Source organism: Puma concolor, chromosome B1 (genome assembly GCF_028749965.1).
Source record: "Puma concolor isolate L17-30 chromosome B1, mPumCon1.1.hap2, whole genome shotgun sequence".
Lineage (NCBI taxonomy): Eukaryota > Metazoa > Chordata > Mammalia > Carnivora > Felidae > Puma > Puma concolor.
The window spans coordinates 173,626,600-173,640,290 of record NC_141670.1 but is presented as its reverse complement, the minus strand read 5'-3'; the positions used below and the strand labels follow the sequence as shown (position 1 = coordinate 173,640,290).

Below are 13,691 nucleotides of genomic sequence, written 5' to 3'. Positions count from 1 at the left end.
CATAAGCATCCCTCCCACATTTTTTTAAAAGTTTATTTATTTTGAGAGAGAGAGAGAGAGAGAGAGCACGAGCAGGGGAGGGGCAGAGAGAGAGGGAGAGAGGGAGAAAGAAAGCCAAGCAGGCTTTGTGCTGTCAGTGCAGAGCCCGACTCAGGGCTTGAACTCATGAACCATGAGACTATGACCTGAGCCAAAATCAAGAGTCAGATGTTTAACCAACTGAGCCACCTAGGCGCCCCTCCTCCACATGTTTAACACTCTTTGCAAAAACACAATTTTTAATAGCTGCATAAGGTTTCATCATTCAACTGGAATCAGGAGCATTAGTTTAAAAAATTTACCAATAGGAATTGTATACAAGAATATTAAGGGAAATTTCAAGAGTAATTAAGGTAAGTTTGATCTTCGAAAGAAAAAAAAAATCAAAAGAAATTATAGGGATACAACAGAAATATGAGGTGTTTATTTGCTGGCCAGCTAAAACATTTCTTCATTGGCTCATTTGCCATAACATCAAGGGGCAGTACAGTATAGTGGGTAAGGGAGTGGCTACGGGAGACAGACTGGGTGACTGTGTGTAAATCCCAGCTCTAACACTTTCTAGTTGTATGAACTGGAGCAAGGATATTTAGCTGCTCCATGCCTCAGTTTCTCTTTTTATAAAATGGGAATAATGAGGTTAGTACTAAGTTTAGAGGAATACGTGAGTTAATACAAGCAAAGCACTTTGAACTGTGCCTAGAACACTGTAAACGTTCAAGAAATGTCCATTGTTATTGTTGTCTTTAATCCAAACTTCTGGGTAAAACTCAGACCAATTCTTTCCATTTTAGGGTAATTTTGACACTTTCTCAGTTCTTTAAAAACATCTGTTTCATATGGCTTCTATTCTTATTTTTTATTTCTTTTGCCCTTTAATTGCTTAAGACTGGTTTGATAACATATCCACTTATCATGAAGTCTTTTTTGTTATCAACTTGAAAATGATACATTCGTTCCTATAGTTTCACACTGAAGCAGAAATTTCAATATCAGATTTGAACATGAAGCTCTTCCCTTCCTTCCAAAAGGAACATAAGGATATATTCTTAAGGAAACTATTTGTACAAATACATATGTATTTATAATTTGTGGCCTTTGAAAAGGAAACCCCAGGACATATATAACATGTAAGTGGCAATTCAAAATCTTACATGTTGTACTACATAAAATATTAACTAAAATCCAAAGGAAGAGACCTCATCACTCTGCTGAGATAGGCAGAGTTAACTTCGTGTTTTCCTAATTGTACTCTGAAATTATGATTTTACACCAAGAAAAGTCTTGTAGTGGTCAGGCTATGGGAGTCATTTCCAGGTGCAACTCCATTAATTTTATCAAAATTTTTGTTTGCTTTCAGTCTGAAATCTGCTGGTGTCAGTAATATAATTACTTCTTTTTTAAAAAAATCACTTCTTTTAAAAGTTATAGCTTATTTCTTACATCTGCGAGCCAAGGAAAGTCTTTTTTCGTAAGCTTTGATCATCTGGAAGAACTGAATTATGTTACTGGCCCTCTTTCCCTTTTTTCTTTGGCCACTAGGAAGTTCAGGATTAAGTCTGTCACTTCAATTTTAGTAATTGTCTAAGATACTAGACAAGTCTAGTCTAGTATCAAGTTTATCTAATTTTGGCTATAGTTTCATTTTTTTTAGTCTTCTATATTCTCAATGTCATGAATTTAGCTATTTATATTATTCATCTTCTTGTTTACATGTTTCTGGAAGCCATCTCACAATTTTGGAGGTAGGAAAGGAATAAATGCACCTATACACACACACACACACACACACAACACACAGACACTGGAAGCCATCTCACATAATTTTGGAGGTAGGAAAGGAATAAATGCATCTATACACACATATACACACAGACACACACACACATCTAATTTGCACCAGACATTGATTAATGTAGTACCTAATAAATAAACTGTCTTTTACACTAACTACAAACATTGACATAAAAACAAATGAGAACCACAGTGAGATACTACTTCATGCTTACTAGCATGGCTATTATAAAAATAAAACAAAACACAAAATAAGCATTAGCAAGAATGTGAAGAAATCGGAACACTTCAGCATTGCTAGTAGGAATGTAAAATGGTGCAGCTACTGGGGAAACAGCATGGTACTTCCTCAGAAGCTTAAACATAGAATTGTCATATGATCCACCAATTCCGTTACTGGTTACATACTCAAAAAAACTGAACACAAGGACTCAAACAGCTCTTTGTACACCAGTGATCACAACAGTATTATTCACACAGTAGCCAAAAAGTGGAAACAACTCAGATGTCCATTGATGCATGAAAGGACAAACAAAATGTGATATGTATACTGAGTGGAATACTATTCATCCTTAAAAAGGAAGGAAATTCTAACACATGTTACAACTTGGACGCACCAGGAAGACATTAGGTGAAGTAAAAGAACCCAGATACAAAAGGACAAATAGTGTATGATTACACTTACATGAAGTACCTAGAATAGGCAAATTCATAGAGATAGAAAGAAGAATCATGGTTGCTGGGAGATGGGGACAGGGAAAATGGAGCGTTAGTGTTTAGGGAATTTCAGTTAGGGATGATGCGAGAGTTCTGGAGATGGATGAATGTGATGGTTACACAACAATATGAATGTACTTAATGCCGCTGACCTGTATACTTAAAAATAGTTAAAATGGCTAATTTTGTTGTGTATATTTTACCACAATTAAAAAAAAACAAACCTGGAAAGTAAGAAAGCTCAGAGATACAAAAAGGACAAAAATAAGATCCATAAAATTGGGATTTCACACTAGAGGCCATTAAAAAAAATGGTACAATGAGTAGGTTTAACACATTCAAGAAAATCTTACGGTTTATAAACTCCATTCTCCTTATCTTCATGTCTGATATACTAGAGAGTTAAATAAATTATATGGTGTGCTGCTCAATGAATTTTCAAGACCAAAGGCTTAGAGATACAAAAGAGATATAGGATTTATTTAATGCCTTTAAAAAGGGTACCATACAGCTAATAATATGACCTTTCTGTCAGTAATGTAACAGAGTACCTAACTTATTACAATTAGACAAACTGTATTTTTTTTTTAATTTAAAAAAAGTTTTTTTTAACATTTATTTATTATTGAAAGAGAGAGTCAGAGAGTGAGCAGGGGAGGGGCAGAGGGAGAGGGAGACACAGAATCTGAAGCAGGCTCCAGGCTCTGAGCTGTCAGCACAGAGCCGGACGCGGGGCTCGAACTCACAAACCGTGAGATCATGACCTGAGCCGAAGTTGGACGCTTAACCAACTGAACCACCCAGGTGCCCCACAATTAGACAAACTTTAGACCGAACTATTTCAAACTATGGCCACGGGCCAAATACAGCCTGCCATTTGTTTTTGTAAATAAAAGTTTTATCAGAACACAACCATTACCCTTAAAAAAAAAAATTATCTATGGTTGCTTTTGTGGTATGATGGCAGAATCAAATAGTTCAGAGATACATGGCCTGCAAAGCCTAAGATATTTACTGTCTGGCTTGGTACAGAAAAAGTTTGCTGGCCTCTGCTCTAGGAGATGTGCAGAGAACATCAACGTGACAAAGTGGCATAGATTGCTATTGCTAAGTATAGTCACTTTTTCCTCAGTTTCCAATGCTGCACAATGACTTAATTTCAGGACCAGTTTTTAAGTTCTAACATTTTATTTTATTTTTTTTTTAAGTTTATTTATTTATTTTGGGAGAGACAGCACAGGTGGGGGAGGGACAGAAAGAGAGAGGGTGAGAGAGAATCCCAAGCAGGCTCCGTGCTGCCAGCACAGAGCCCGATGCGGGGCTTGAACTCACAAAACCGTGAGATCATAACCTGAGCCGAAACCAGAGTCAGATGCTTAACTGCCTGAGCCACCCATGTGCCCCAAGTTCTAACATATTTTAAAGACAGTCTTCTTCACCTGTCTTTCCCCCCTTCAGTCTAAGTCCTTTGCCATTTAAGTGCATGGTCAAATGTATGAGACCGAAGAAGAGATATCTGGTGAAGGTGGTTGGCTCAGCCTCTAACACTTAATATGTGCACAATAATAACTTAAGAGACACCAACACAGAAGTGTTTGTGCTCATTTATTCATTCATTCTACAAATATTTTGAGCACCTACTATGTGCCAGATATGGTGGACCTCATTTTCATGGAGCCTACCTCATAGTTAATGGAATTAGAGAATTGTCCTTCAAATCCTAAAAAGTTGAGAATGAAGGCATTTTGCATTCGTGCTCGATGACCAGAGACTGCCTCAAAAGAGCTGTACCTTAATATTAACAACTTGTTCCTATTAAGGCTATACTTCCCCAAGTTAAAAGCTCGGCCACATCATTTTTATGCTTTAAAAAATTAGTTTAGAATACTCTCTTTAGAAGGGTGGGAGAATATATATGCATGTGTGTGTTTGGGATAGGGGTGTCTGAGTAGTGAGAAACACTATCTTCTAAATGACAAGATTCTTCTTGTAGTAGAGGTGTGGGCACAATAAGTAATAATACACTTTGTAAGTTGAACCTTGTCTGTGAGTATAAAACAATAACAAAATATTGGGATAAATGGCACCGAATTATCCATTTAATAGAAGATAGGTTTAAAATAGATTGGATAGGGGTGCCTGAGTGGCTCAGCTGGGTAAGCGTCTGACGTTGGCTCAGGTCACCATCTTGTGGTTCGTGAATTCGAGCCCTTCATTGGGCTCTGTGCTGAAAGCTCAGAGCCTGGAGCCTGCTTTGGATTCTGTGTCTCCCTCTCTCTCTGCCCTTCCCCTGTTCGTGCTCTCTCTCTCTCAAAAAATGAATAAACATTAAAAAATTTAAAAGAATAATAAAATAGATTGAATAGTCTTGATTTACTGAATAAATGCACAGTCTCTGGTGTCAGAGACCTAGGGCCAAAACTTGGCTCCTCTGCTTACTAGTTGTGAACCCTGGGAAAGACCACTTAACCTCCTAAAGCCTCAATATTCTCATCTTTAAAATGGTGACAATAAGAGCTAATGTTTATTGAATGCCCATTATGTACCAGGCAGTGTGCTAAACTCTACGTATGTATTAACTCACTCCAGTCCTCACAGAGTCTGTATGGAATATTATTAGGATCTCCACCTTACCGATAAGGAAACTGAGGCACAGAGAGATTAAGTAGATTCTCAGTTTGTGAGCATCAGAGCTGGTATTTGAACCCTGATAGTCTGGCTTAGAGTCTGTACCACAGCTGCCTGTAAGTGATCCTTATTGCAGGGCTGTGGTGAGGAGTGCATGAAATCCACACAAAGCTCCCAGTGCAGAACCTAGCACTAAGTGCTCAAAAAATGTTAGAAGAAATATGAATGTTAAAAAAAAAAAAAGATATTTGAACTTGAGAGGAGAATCTTGCCCCTATGTAGGATTCGTTTGTTTACGGGGAAACAAGAGGTTATCCCAGCCAACCTCAAACCAGTCAGTATGAGAAGCCTAGCCTGTGAGTTCTGGCGTGGACTGGTGTACCAGGGTCTCCCAGATTCCATTCTTAGCAGGTAAGTTGTCTGGCAGTGTGATTCTGCATTGGCGATATGGCTCGGGCATCCAAGTGTAAGCCTGTTTTTCACCTAAACTTTGGCTATAGCAGTTTGCAGAGGCTTTTCCAGAAGGAACCTGAAGAGACTTGCTGCACTGGATGCAAAAGGTCCAGTCATCCTCATGGATGCCAGGTCCCCGGAGGCAGGACCCCCCCCCCCCCAACACCACACCATCCTTACACACACTAAAGATGGCTTCACCAAAGACTGCTAGCTTACTAATGTGGCAATATTTTTGCAATGTATTCACAGTTTGGCATATAAAACAGAGCAAAACATACTTTCAAATCCTGCTATTATTCTGAAGTGTTAGCTGCAATTTTTGTTGCCTGTTTTAGGTCAAGTTTGAGCTTGTCAGGGTAAAATAAAATTTCAGGGCTAACTCAGACTACAGCAGACTTAAATCAGGATTTAAAATCTCTTCTTAGGAGTGGTTCAGAGTATCTTTCAGTAGGATTTTAACTTTGAACTGGGACATTTTAGAGGGCACGGAATACCACTGTACTGGGAAAAATTTCCAAAGTTTGCCAACCAGGCTTTACCTAGGATTAAAAACAGCATGAATATAATCTAGAATTATCCAAACTACCAGTTAACTTTGGTTCACAGCTGTAGGGATGCATGTGTGCATGTGTGTTTGTGTGCATGCATGTCAGGTACTTGAGATTAATGTGCAGTGAGGAATTCACAGGAGAGTTTTATTTGCAGATGAAAGGACACATTGCAATTTGAAGATAATATAATATACAGGGGTAAGTAGTGTCTTCCAGCACCAGCAGGAACTTAAGTCAGTGGAAGGTTTTAGAATGTATTTATCCAAGAGGTAATTCTATCTCTGTGGTAAGATTTCTGTTTTGATGTCCCTTATTTATACCAGAAAAATTTTGTCTTTACTGATCGTCACTTCTTAGGTATGGCCTGGCACACAGGTATAATAAACGGTACAAGATAGTAAAATACATACCAAACTAGAAGACTCTGGAAGAGGGAAGACTTTGGAGTCAAAGAAATAGAAGTTCAAATCATGAATGTGTCACTGTCACAGGAGGCAATTACTTCCGTTCCATGTCATGTCCATAGATTTCAGATGGTTCTAGCACCCGTTTCAGAGGACCGGTTCCAGGATTAAGTGACATTTAATGCCACAAATCAAGGGGGAAAAAACATCAAAGGCCAGCTTCTGCAAAAAGTTTCCAAGATTTGGCCTCACGCTGAGTGGTTATCTTACTGCCCCTGGCCAGGTTACCACCACCCATTAGAGTAAACAGCAGAGAATACTCCCACCACCAGGCAGGCCTCTGGCACTGGGACATTTCTGTTACCTCAGAGCTTGGAAAGTGGTAAAGGAACTCTACACAAAATGGAGGCAGAATACTTGGAATTTACCTGGAGGCCCAAACAATAAGCTGAAGATTGAAGCTTGACTCTTTTTTTTTTTTTTTTTTTCCTATCTCCCCCAGCAACCTCATGCTATTTGAAGGCATGGCTCTTGCAACACATAAAATCCTTCCAGGACTCTCTTTAGGTGAAATCCCAAAAGGATAAAGAGGCAGTGGCATAGTGATATTTTGGGCCATACCTCTGTCAGCTCCTGGCTAATCTGAGATGATGTTAACTCACAAAGGGTCTTAAACTGTGTTGATGCTTGTACAGATTTTGTTATGGCAAAGCACATCATTCAATGAATGATTGTGCCTGATAAACAGATACAAAGCCAAGAGACTCACTGTTCCCAGGCATTTCTATCAACACATGGCTGAAAATGAGGCATTTTGCTGTGGGTTCCCAGGGAAGCCGTCTGTACACCATGAGAGGGGTAAAGCCACCCGCCCAGTTGGGGTGGGGGTGGGTGAGTTTTCTATGGATGTTTGGCAACACACAATCCCTGTTAAGAATCTGTTATCTGGTTTCCTTTAAATAAGCATTATATATACTTATATTTTTTTCTAAACAGGTTGATGGGGCAATGCTGAAAAAAAAAAAAATGAATCCCACAAATTTGGCACACATCTGCCTCCTGGATTAATGTTTTCCCAAACTGTAAACAAGCAGTAGAAGGGACTTCTGGTTTCACCCATGATCTTGGCTCCTTTGATCCAAACCTTTGAGGGATCTGGCAAGGGACAGAAAGAGCTACCAGAAGATACAGAGAGAAGGAAGAAGGCAGTAATGGTTTGTATCATGTAATAGTAGCTTGAATTTATATAGTGTTTTGCAATTTATAAACTTCTTTAACATACATAATCTAATTTCATAAAATCCCAGACTCTGAGCTGCAGAGGGACCTTTGGTATCATTTAATCCAAAATTTCTCAACTTTGTTCCCTATTGACCTTTTGGATGTGATAATTCTTTGTCACGTGGTGCTGTCCTGTGTGCTGTACAATGATGTTATAGTTCCCCTGACCTCTACCGACTCGATGACCACCCCCTCCATGTGTGATGACCAAAAATGTCTCCTGGATGCAGAAGTGCTCCCTGTTGAGAATTACTGATGGAGTCTGACTATCCAGAGCTATAACCAGATTATATGCTTGCCCGTGGCAGGTATTAATTAAATAGTAAGAGAAGTTGTTATTTTTTCAACATTTATTTTTGGCAGAAGAGAAAGACCGAGAATGAGCAGGGGAGGGGCAGAGAGAGAGAGAGAGAGAGAGAGCGCGGGAGACACAGAATCTGAAGCAGGCTCCAGGCTCTGAGCTGGCAGCACAGAGCCCGACGTGGGGCTCAAACCCACGAACTGTGAGATCACGACCTGAGCCGAAGTCAGTTGCTTAACTGACTGAGCCATCAGGTGCCCCAAAGAAGTTGTTATTTTATACCCGCCACTCCCGGCGTGGGCTTGGCGTCTTCATCTGGCTCTTACTGTCACAGCTGTCAAGACTGAGAGATGGGCATCACCTTTCAAAAGTCAGGTGTATCTCTGATACCAAACTACTCATTTTAATATGTTTGAAATTCTGTCAATTTAATTTTTCAAACCAGACGATGACTACCATACAGCCCTCTCAGACGGATTCTGTTGTCACACTGATTCGTCATCACAGGCAGACCAACGGGTCTGGGTCACAGAAACACTACCTTTGAAATCAACCGGAGGATCTGCCAAGCTCTAGAAGTGCCTCATTTAAATTCAGACCTCTCTACCACATGGGCACGTGCAAACTGCTGACATTCTGATTTTTAAGACGAGGGCCTTTCTGAAATGTCACTGCTGGTTTCCTTCATAATGTAGAAAGCTTAAGATTCAGAGTTTTGTACACACTGTGTGTTAGCCAATTTGACAATGAATTATATTAAAAAATAAAAATAAAATGCAAATTTTCATAAAAAAATAAGATTCAGAGTTTTGGTGTTTTGTTTTGTTTTGTTTTGTTTTTTGAGACATAAACAATCACCAAAAATGTTCTTCTGGAACACAGTCAATTCATTGGTACTACAATCAACATCTGTACCCCTTAGGCAAAAGGCAATGATCTGATGGAAGAGATGATGAAGCAATATTTACGTATGCATTCATTCATTCATTCATTCATTCACTCATCCATCCAAACTATGATTGGATGCTCGTATGCCAGGCTGTGCTAGGTCTTGGGGATATAGTGGTCACTACTGCATAGCCATTGCAGTTCCTAGCCTACCAAGGATAGACGAAGAAGGAAAGATTGGAAAGAGGACAGAGTGAAACCAAGAGCAAAGATGGGCGGCTACATAAGATCATTCAACCCTAGAAGGTCACATATGTCCTTTCAGCATTTTATTGCGTGCCAAAGCTACGACAATGGCTTAATTAAGTATACAAGCAACAAGGACCATGGGTCAAAACAGCACCCAAAGAGTCACTAGCTATAATGGGTGGACAAGGATTGAAAAATCTGCCTTTATCTGGTTTAATTATATTTAGAGACAGTGGGAAATTCTGCAAGAGGGAAGCTCTCCTTATCCTCCTACACTTAGAACTGATATATTATGTATCGCCTTATTGCAAATATAATACATATGCAATGATATTGTAATTGAATAAATTCATTAAAATCATAAAAATCAAAATCCATTTTATTGAGCATCTCTGTGACACAGACACTCTACTGACTGCCATCATTTTGCGCAGTGAGATGATTTCAGAGAAGGACACTGCTCTACAGCATGTGTAATATTTCTGGACAAGTGGCTGTAGAGTGAATTTCACTTACATGCTAAGAAGACAGCAGCACTAAAAGAGAAAAATGCCTTAAATGTAGTCTTCTCTAGAGGGAAAGAGATGGACTAGAAATAATATCTCAGCGTTTCGCTAATGTTTAAAAACTTTTTTTTTAAAGATCTTTGAAACAGGCACAAGGGGGAAAATCCTCAGTAATAGGTTGAACCTAAAGTTACAAATTATTTTTAAAAATTTTAATGTTTATTTATTTTTGAGAGAGAGACAGAGACCGAGCATGAGTAGTGATGGGGCAGAGAGCAAGGGAGACACAGAATCTAAAGCAGGCTCCAGGCTCTGAGCTGTCAACACAGAGCCTGACACGGAGCTCGAACCCACAAATTGTGAGATCATGACCTGAGCCAAAGTCAGATGCTTAACCGACTGAGCCACCCAGGCGCCCCTTAAAAACCCTTGAGTTAATGATAGCTTCCATTTTTTTGCATTTATTACACGTATAATACACCTTAAGGAAGGTATTTGAATTTTCGTGACATTCCTATGAATTGAAATTCAAAATGTGGGCTGTAGAGCAGGTCTAGAGATCTAGAGAGAGGTCTACAGCAGGGAGGATCAGCAAAGTACAGCCCATGAGCCAAATTCAATCCTGTGGCTGTTCTTATCAAGTTTTGTTGGAACAAAGCCATGCCCATCTGTTAACATATTGTCTGTGGCTGCTTTCATGCAAAGTTGAGTTGCTGCAGCAGAGATAGTATGTATGGCCTGCAAAACCTAAAATATTTATTGTCTGCCTCTTTACAGCAAAAGTCCCCTGCTCTAGGGTCAGATTTCCTGGGTTTGAGCCCCAGCTCTATACTTGTGTAGCTGTATGATGGTAAGACATTTAAATGTTAGCTGTTACTGCCCCTTTTAAAGATGAGGCACTTGATGGGTGTCTGGGTGGCTCAATCGGTTAAGCGTCCGACTTGGGCTCAAGTCATGATCTCATGGTTTGTGACTTCAAGTCCCACGTCGAGCTCTGTGCTGACAGCTCAGAGCCTGGAGCCTACTTGGGATTCTGTGTTTCCACCCCCCCCCCCCGCCCCTCCCCTGCTCGCGCGCTCTCTCTCAAAAAATAAACATAAAATTTTTTTTAACTTAAAAAATAAATTTAAATTACTTAAAATAAATAATTTTGATTAAAATTTTAAATTATTCATTTTAAATAAATAAATAAATAAATAAATAAATAAATAAATAAATAAATAAATAAATATCAGGCGCCAGAGGCTCAGATCATGTACCTCACCTAAGATCACTCAGAATTGAAGCACACGTGGGTGGATCACTCAGTTAAGTGTTCAACTGTTGGTTTCAGGTTTCAGGTCAGGTCATGATCTCATGGTTTCATGAGATCGAGCCCCACATCGGGCTGTATTCTGGCAGTGTGGAGCATGCTTGGAATTCTGTCTCTCTCTCTCTCTCTCTGTCCCTCTCCCCTGCTTGTTCTCTCCCTCTAAATAAATAAATACACATTAAAAATTGAAAAAGAGGGGCGCCTGGGTGGCTCAGTTGTTTAAATGTCTGATTTCGGCTCAGGTCATGATCTCACGGTTTGTGAGTTCGAGCCCTGCGTCAGGCTCTGTGCTGACAGCTGGAGGCCTGGAGCCTGCTTTGGATTCTGTGTCTCCGTCTCTCTCTGCCCCTCCCCAACTTGTGCTCTGTCTCTCTATGTCTCTTAAAACATAAATAAATGTAAAAAAAAAAAAAAATTAAATAAAAAATAAATAAAAAACATCACTTAGAACTGAAACTTAGCTGATGACAAACCCAAACTCTTTCTACCATTTTCTCTGCCTTTGCTTTCTCCTTAGTGATAGCAGGGTTAGCTATAGCCAGTGTTAACAGAGTAAACCCATGGCCAGTGCAAAATGGACATTGGTTAAAGGAGGCCCATGCATAGGCCCTTTCCACTGTATGCCTCAGCACACCTCACCACCCTGCCCGCCCCTTTCCTGAGCTCTCAGTCCTGCAGTCTGTTCCATACCCTATTTCTGGCCCTTTGCGAAGTAGTTAACATGTTCAAATTGTATTTCTAGAATTAAGAATGTATTGAATTAGGGGGCTGGGGTGGCTCAGTCGGTTGAGCATCTGACTCTTTGATTTTGGCTCACATCATGATCCCAGGGTCATGGGATCAAGCCCCGTGTCCGGCTCCACGCTCAGCATGGGATTCCCTCTTTCTCTCTCTCTCCTCCCAACCCCCCACCCCTCTCCAAGCTCGCTAAAAAAAAAAAAAAAAAAAAAAGTTAGAAAAGTTAGAAAAGAATATGGGCTGTGATGAGACTGTAGGGATGATGGTTACACTCCAGGCTCTGGAGCTGGACTGCCTGACTTCATATCTGGGCTCCACCACTTGAGAAACAAGTGCCATCACACAGGTCACTTAGTTTTCCTGAGCCTCAGTCTCACCACCTAATAAATGGGGATAATATACCTCATGATGACATGAGGATTAAAGAGATAAAACATATAAAGCACTTAGAAAGATACTTAGCTGGGCACCTAGGTGGCTCAGTCAGCTAGGCATCCATCTGACTCTTGATTTTGGCTCAGGTCATGATCTCACAGTTCATGAGTTCAAGCCCCGCATTGGACCCTGCACTGACAGTGCAGAGCCTGCATGGGATTCTCTGTCTCCCTCTCTCTCTGCCCCTCTCTTGTTCATGTTCTCTCAAAAACAAATTAAAAAAAAAAAAAAAAGATACTTAGCTCAGGTAAATGCTCAAATTTCATCATCATCACCATCACTGTTTTGGTTGAGCAAAACAGTACATGTTTTTCAAGGATGTTCTCTTTGTAGAGGACTATATAGCCATAGTTTATTTTTTTTTATATTTATTTATTTATTTGGGAGAGAGGGCAGGGGAAGGGCAGAGAGAGAATCCCAAACAGGTTTTTGTGTTCTCAGCAAAGAGTCTGATGGCGGGGCTGGACCCCATGAACTGTGAGATCGTGACCTGAGCCGAAATCAAGAGTTGGACACTTAGCTCACTGAGCCACTCAGGCACCCCTACATAGCCACAGTTGAGAACCACACATTTTCTGCTTGACAATGTAATTTTTAAAGTTAAAGAATTTGAGGGACTTTATTCCTAAATTTTTGTGGACAAACTGGAAGGGAACCTATATATAGATATTGCCTTCTGTATTTATATGCAAAAGTGCTTTAAGACACTACATGTGAAATATGTGGTTACAATGATGCATTTTTAAAGCTAATGATAATGCAAAAGTAAATACTATGTTCTTTCTGATCGTTGTCCAGTTGTGTAAATATTAGATTCTTTTGATTACCAATGAGTATACCTATACTAACGCTTGTACTTACTCACTGAATGTAGTAGGCCCTATTAAGTATTGTTTGTTAGCTATGGGATATTAAAATTACGAACACAAGTTTAAGAAAGTAATCCAGGCACAATATTCTCAGAAAAACTTTATGTGCCAGTATTTGAATATATGAGCTGGTAATTTAAGGGATGATCATTTTCATTATAAAAATATTGTTTAGGGGCGCCTGGGTGGCGCAGTCGGTTGAGCGTCCGACTTCAGCCAGGTCACGATCTCGCAGTCCGTGAGTTCGAGCCCCGCGTCAGGCTCTGGGCTGATGGCTCGGAGCCTGGAGCCTGTTTCTGATTCTGTGTCTCCCTCTCTCTCTGCCCCTCCCCCATTCATGCTCTGTCTCTCTCTGTCCCAAAAATAAATAAAAACGTTGAAGGAAAAAAAAAAAAATTTAAAAATATTGTTTAATTCACAAAAGGATTAATAATAGAGTTCCTATAGAAAGGAAGTCCCTTATGTTATTTAGTATATGATTGAAGTTACTGAAAAATGATCTCTCTCTATATATCCTTTCTGT

The 13,691-nt window shown here is 39.8% G+C and overlaps 1 protein-coding gene and 1 long non-coding RNA gene across 8 annotated transcripts in view; one reads left to right on the top strand and one right to left on the bottom strand.

The window, feature by feature from the left end:
- Positions 1-13,691, bottom strand: part of RBM47 (RNA binding motif protein 47) — a 163,552-nt gene that overhangs the window by 14,731 nt on the left and 135,130 nt on the right. The window lies entirely within an intron of this gene.
- On the top strand, positions 4,863-8,963 carry LOC112858433 (uncharacterized). Its single transcript, XR_015250502.1, has 3 exons — positions 4,863-5,589; positions 7,586-7,803; positions 8,617-8,963. It is a non-coding gene; the product is annotated as an uncharacterized LOC112858433 (long non-coding RNA).